Source organism: Notamacropus eugenii, chromosome X (genome assembly GCF_028372415.1).
Source record: "Notamacropus eugenii isolate mMacEug1 chromosome X, mMacEug1.pri_v2, whole genome shotgun sequence".
NCBI classification, from domain to species: Eukaryota; Metazoa; Chordata; class Mammalia; order Diprotodontia; family Macropodidae; genus Notamacropus; species Notamacropus eugenii.
In genome coordinates this window covers 75,967,201-75,974,157 of record NC_092879.1, presented here as the reverse complement: position 1 = coordinate 75,974,157, position 6,957 = coordinate 75,967,201, and the positions used below count along the sequence as shown (strand labels likewise).

The following is a 6,957-nucleotide window of genomic DNA, read 5'->3' as shown; positions in this document are numbered from 1 at the left end:
GCCACACTTGAGGATCCAGAGGGCCACATGTGGCCTCGAGGCCACAGGTTCCCCACTCCTGGGATAGGTTCTAGGTTCCTCTGGCCCTAGAATTATACTATTCCTTTGTAATTCTACCACTCCATAATATCTAGTAAAATGGTGGGTGTAATGATAAGTTCTCAATGTTTGTTGGGGGAGATGAGGCAAATAGACACTTACAGAGGTTCTAAGGCATGGATTCTGTCTCCAAAGAACTTAGTCAAGCTGGGAAGACAAGACATTGCTGAATGAAAAAGCGACATTGTGATGCTTTACCAAATAAGCAACACAGAAAAGAAGGGTTCTGAGAGACAAGGGAGCACTCTGTGAACTGGGGCACTAAAGGGAACCTTTCCAGATGAGGTTAATACAAGCTGGACCTTGAAGATTGGGGACTACAGGAACAAGCAGAACGTGAGGGACCTTAGTGGATCTGTTCTAGAATAAAGCAAAGGATTAAATAGGAGATAAAGGTTGAAAAGGTTGTGCCTGAATGCCAGATTAAGAAATCTGGATTTTTTCCTATAATCAAGGCAAGTTAACAGCATTTATTAAGCACCTTCTATGTGGATACAACAGAAGGCAAAAAGCAGCCCCTGATCTCAAGGAGCTCACAGTCTAATGGGGGAAGCAACATGCAAATGTGCAGATTGTTTAACTGTAACATAGTGATGTCATTTTGATCCCCTTTGAGGATGAAAGACAGCCATCAAAACCGGATACATCCATCTATCCCAACAGTAATAGAGAAATTAGGAAGAGGGGAAAGTTGAGGGGGAAAGAAAACAACTCAGTTTGGGCATGCTGAGTTTAAGATGTCTAGGGGACATCCATGTCAAGTTGTTCAATGAGGTAGTTAGAGATGTAAGAATGAAGGCCAGCACAGAGGTTAGAGCTAGAAAAGTAGATCGAAGAATCACCAGCAAAGATATGAGCTAAGTCAGGAAGCCATCAAAGATGTGAGGTGGGAGGAATACGATGGGATGCTGGCAAATGGTTAACTAACTCTCCAAAAAAGCCTGTATGTGTGCATATATGTACATATATGTGCATATACACACATCTAATGAGTGTGTGACATGGGAGACACTGGCCCAGGACCACCCAGCATGGTGTGCCCTCATCAGAGAAGGTGCTGTACTCTATGAGCAAAGCAGAAGTGAAGTAGCTCAAAAGAAACTCAAGATGCAAAAATTTAGAGTCCACCCCAAATGTTCATACAGACCATTTGTGCCCTATGTGTGGTAGAACATTCTGAGCTCATATTGGTCTGATCAGCCACAGTCAGATACATTGTAACAACTCTAACATAGTGATGTCGTTTTGGTCCTCTTTGGGGATGAAAGACAACATTTAAAACCGGATACATCCATCCATCCGTATATAGTAATTTACTGATATAAAGGGTATCTAGCACACAATTTACAATTAATAAAAAAAATACAAGACCCTTTTTGTAAATTTCACATAGCCAATTGATTCTCACAAAATGCTTTCGTTGATTTTTGCTGATCTCTTCTATCTATAACCATCTATGTTGCAATCCAACCATGACTTGACAAATGGAATTGCATCCCAATACACTAACTTCTTGCCCAATGTGTTTGTTGGGAACACAACCCATTATTAGATCTGATATAAGGTCCACTGTTAAACTATTTCTTACCCTCATACAAATTATGTTCATTAAACTGAACCTCTTTCAGCTTTAGCACTACTGAGCACGATAGTGTCAACTATCTTTTTAGCTTTATTATTGGTGGCAGGGACTGGAACATTGTTTAATTCTATATTACTATCTACACAATTCTTAAATACATTCAAATCAATTTGGTGTTTTAAAATTTCACTTAAATCATTCAATTTTCCTCACCAGTCATCCATGATGAAGTTAGTTCTTTATAAAGTCAAGTAGATGGTCCTAATAAATCAAAATAATTTAAAATGCTTTCATCATTGTTTCTGTCGAATAAGAGACATAAATTCATGTGCTGAATCGTATTTTCTAGTTACATATGCCTAGGAAGAACATTAAATTTATTATCTTTTACTAAATAGAATGTCTCTAAAATTATCTAACTTTATCAAATCTTCAATCTGAGACTCATGCTTTACAGTACCAATCTTTAAAATTTCCAAAACTCTTATGGTACATTTGATTAATTTTTGTGCTTTCTGAATTTTAGGTGGTCTTGATTGTAATGCACTTGAAAGTAATGAGAATTCTTCAACAATGTTAATCATTAAAACGAGACTTTATAAGAAGTTAATGTTAGCTAATCTCTTTACCAAACCAGAATAAGAGCAAGAAAAACGAATATGTAATGCAGAATATACATGTCATATATAGGTGGTAAATAGAATAAATTTTATCTTGAAATATTTTTAAATGATTGACTTATTTTGTTTCAAATGTTGAATTATCAAGTGATAATTGCAATCTATCACTTAAACAGTTTCAAATGATGCTTTTAGGAAAAAATTCTAGCAAACCCTTAGCCACTACAGACTTTTTCCCCAGTACTGTATTAGCATCATCAGAGAAAAATGCAATTTGATTCCATTTCAAATGGTATGGGTGATATCTTTTGATTCCTTCGTAAACTGGATTGAAATGAGGCAGGGTTGCATGAAGTAGTCTGCCTCACTCTCTCCTCCAGAGTCTTCACAGTCCAGTGGCAGAACACAGTCAAGAGAAATGGTGATGGCTCAGGATGCAGTGGAGGACCTTGGTGGCTTTGATGTTGAACCAAGCTCCAAGCGCTCCACAGTACCTGCTTCCGCTACCTTCATGGCAGTTAGAGCAAAGTGTTCTCATTTGCCCATTCAGCAGAGGAAGTCTTCACATGCTTGGGGTAGACACCTCCCTCCCCAGTTCATTGATGGGTTTGAGACCCTTCAGTTACCCTCAACCCAGTTTAAACTGGTTTGCTGAAACAGTTTACCGGGATGTGGACAATGGGCATGCTACAGCATCTTGGAGTCACAGGTGAGAGTTAGGTGGAACAGAGGGAACCAAAGGTGAAAAGCAACCTTCTCACCAGAGGTACTAGTCTTCCCTGAACAGACCCTACACCCCAAATATTTTCAAATATTTCATTTCAAATAAGCTTTTAAATATTCATTATTAAAGCTACAATCACCTAAAGTAGACAATACCAATGCTTTTAAAGAAACAAATCACATTACTTCTGCAGGTGCTGATTGAACTGCCCAATGGCTGTATTACCAACTGGTTTGGAAAATTTCTGAAAATTTAATGATTTGCTCCAGCACACCACTGAAAGAATAATAGGATATCTTAAAAAGGATTTTAGGAGGATTAATCTGATTGGGTGTGCAGGATGGATCAAGGAGGGAAAACACCAAAAGGAGGGATAGCAGTTAGCAGGCCATTACAATAATTCAGGTGAGAGGCAACAAGTATTGGATTGATGTTGTCGAGAAAAAGTAGAAGAAGGAAGATAAGGATGCAAGTGAAATTAAAGATGAAGAAATGACAGGATTTAAGTGCTGATGGGACAGAGGTGTAAAAGAAGAATTCAAGACAATAGGATGGAACTGGAAGGGATCTGAGAATCAAGTGAATAAGCAATTAAGTTCTTACTATGTGCCTCCTGTTGTCGATTCAAAGAACATTCCCTCCCAAAAGAAAACCAAACAGACACAACCATCAGTCCCTGCCTTCAAGGAGCTTCATTTCTAATGGGGGAGGCAAGATGCAAACAACTATATAAATACAATATATTCTGGTTTTTGTTCTGAAGTTTTTCGATCACAACTCATCTCGTCCCCATTTGGGGTTTTCTTGGCAAAGATACTGTGGTCTGCCATTTCCTTCTCCAGATGATTTTACAGATGAGGCAACTGAGGCAAACAGAATAAAGTGACTTGCCCAAGATCACACAGCTAGTGCGTGCCTGAGGCTGGATTTGAACTCATGAAGATAAGTCCTCCTGATTCCCAGCCCAGTGCTCTGCACACTGTACCACCTAGCTGCTCTTCAAACAATATATTACACATAAATATGTATATGATAAATTGGAAGTAATCTCAAAGGGAAGGCACTAGCATTGAGACAGACAAGAAAGGTTCATTGCAGAAGGTGGGATTTTAGTTGAGACCTGAAGGAAGCCATGAAAACCAGGAAATGGAGGTGAAGGAAGGCATTCCATGCATGGAGAACAGCCAGTTGGGAGAGGGAGAGTCTTGTTTGAAGAACAAACAGTAAGGAGACGAATGCCACTGGATGGAAGAGTGTGTGAGAGAAAAGAAACTGCAATGCCTGTATCCATTCCAGGAACGTTTGGTTGGAGGGCAAAGACAGACACATGTGGTCAGAGCACCATAGGCTACGGTACTGAAAGGAACCTTTGAGGTCACGGAATCTAAACCCCTCATGTGACCAAGGTGGGATATGAGGCCCAGAAAGACGTTAAGGTCACATAGCTAGTAGTGGACCGAGACATATGATTCCAACCCAGGCCTCCTGACTCCAAAGCTAACACTGTCAAGAGAGCGTGGACTTACCTAAATGGAAAGGGGGGATATGTTGTAAGTAACACGTATCTTTCAGAGGTGGAGACAAGTTAGAGCTGAGAAGCACTCAGTGGCATGTTCAGGGCAAGAGTGGTAAAAGGCAACTGAAAACCAGGGTCGCAGCAGGGGGAGAGCTAAGCTCAGTGTGGCAGTGAGTGAGGGGGTAACTAGGGGCAGGAATCTGAAACCCAAAAGGGTAGTTCCACATACCAGTGAATTCAACCTCACAAAGGTCTAGATCAGGGGTGGGGAACCTGTGGCGAGCTTCAGGCCCCATGTGACCTTCTAGGTCCTTGGGTGTGGCCCACAGACTGAGTCCAAGTTTTATAGAACAAATCCTTTTATTAAGGTGATTTGTTCTGTGATGTTTGGATTGAGTCAAAGGGATGCACTTGAGGACTTAGAGGGTTACATGTGACCTCAAGGCTGCATGTTCCGCACCCCTGGTCTAGGCCAGGAGAAAGCATGAAGAGATGGGGAGGGAGCCATGTTGTATTCATACTCAAGGAACTTCTGGGGTCAATGGCTTCAGATCTGCATATCTTGGCATATCTGCATAATGCCAAGCACTCATCCCATTTGGATATCTATACATCATCTCCAGCTCAATCTGTCTACAGCTAAACTTCCTATCTTTCTCACCTCTTCCTCCTGATTTCTGCCATCAGATTATCACTTTCTCTCTTACTCGGCCTTGAATCTGATCCTGTGGTACTATGGGTAGAGGGAAGTGTGCAAGTTCCACTGGCTGGAGCAAGAAGACATGGATTTGAATTCCAGTTTGTTGGCTACTGTCTCTGTGATGAACCGATCCCTTCCCTTCTCCGGTCCTCACTTTCCTGCTAGGTAGACTGAAGGGTTGGACACAGTGATCTCTGTTCCCTCTCGAGATCATCTTACATCCTCCTGTCAGTCCTGCCTAAACTCCTCAAGGCCTTCTATAAACAGGGCCTCCACTTCCTTTCCTCTCACTTTTTTCTTAACTCTTTGTAGTCTGGCTTCTGACCTCGTCATTCAACTAAAACTGCTCTCTCCAGTTACCCATGATTCCTCATGACCAAATCTAATGACCTTTTCTCCATCATCATCCTTTGTGAGCTCTCTGCAGCCACTGACACTATAGATTAAACATGAGGCATTACAGCCAGCAATACTTATGAGTACACCTGAACCAGATTACAATAAAATTGGGAAATATGGAACAAAATCAATAAAAATGCAATAAAACAGAAAATGGAAATTTGTACGTGGCAGGAAAGGCCCTGTTTCTCTCTGAGTGACCACACTAAGGAACAGCTGGGCTTCTGGAGAACTCAAGGCAGGACAGGCAGACTCAAGAGAGGAAGGTGCACATATGGCTGTGGTTACTGCTTTGGGCCCATCAGCACAAACTGTAACAAAAGTCTGTGTGTCAAAAAGCCGCCAAACCTCACCTGCCCACACAGTCACCTTCATCTGTGGAAGTCACCTTTCCTCCCCGTGCTGAACTGAGCAAGGCTGGGCCCGTAATCAGGCTGAGCCTGAATGGCTCAGGCAGGCGGCTTCAAGCTGGTCCCTCTGGGAGAGAGAGGCCCCCCTCCAGACTCCTGGCCTGGCCTATGTAACCTCAGGGAGGTTTGCCAGCTGACAGAAGTAGAGATAGTACAGTCCTCCCCGTGGCAGGCCAACTTCCAGGCACTGCATGGATGACATTTCCTCCCTGGGTGTTCCCACCTTTCTTCATATCTGGTACTTCTCAGTTCACCAGAGAACCACAGCACTTGGGCCCCACTTCTGACATTTTAAAGAGCTGGGGGTGTGTGAGGCTGGGGAGGGAGTGTGGGGGGAACACTTGAGCTAATGAGAGCATGCCTTTGCAATGCGGTAGAGTTAGGAAGGGCTGTGGAGTGTGGCCACCTCTGTGCTAATCCCAGCTCAGACACCAGCCTGCTGTGTGACCTCAGGTTACTTCCCATTTCGGAACTTCAGTTCTCTGCTCTATAAAACGAAGGAGTTGCACTAGACCAGGGGTCTTTAATCTGGGGTCACAGATTTCAGGGGGTCTGTGAACTTGGATGGGGAAAAAGGATAGTTTTATTCCCATGTAACTGTTTTCCTTGGTAATGCTATACATTTTATTTCATGCATTTAAAAACATTATTCTGAGAAAGGGTTCTAAAGGTTTCACTAGATGGTTAAAGGGATTCAGAACACAAAAAAACCTAAGTGATCTCGAAGTTTTCTTCCTGCTCTCAGTCTCTAATTGTGGGTTTAACTGGGGTTTGGGGAGACATCCTCCTCCACGAAAAGAAAACCTGCGGGAAAGGGAAGCTACTTTTTGTTCCTTCCCAAACCCAAATAAACACACATTTTGTAAAGGAAAAACCCAGGCCCTAAAATGTCTGTCTTTTAATACCA

The 6,957-nt window shown here is 42.2% G+C and overlaps 1 pseudogene; it reads right to left on the bottom strand.

Annotated features, from left to right (window-relative positions):
• Positions 1-1,484: 1,484 nt before the first annotated feature.
• Positions 1,485-4,837, bottom strand: LOC140516364 (E3 SUMO-protein ligase KIAA1586-like; annotated as a pseudogene).
• Between the last annotated feature and the right edge of the window lie 2,120 nt (positions 4,838-6,957).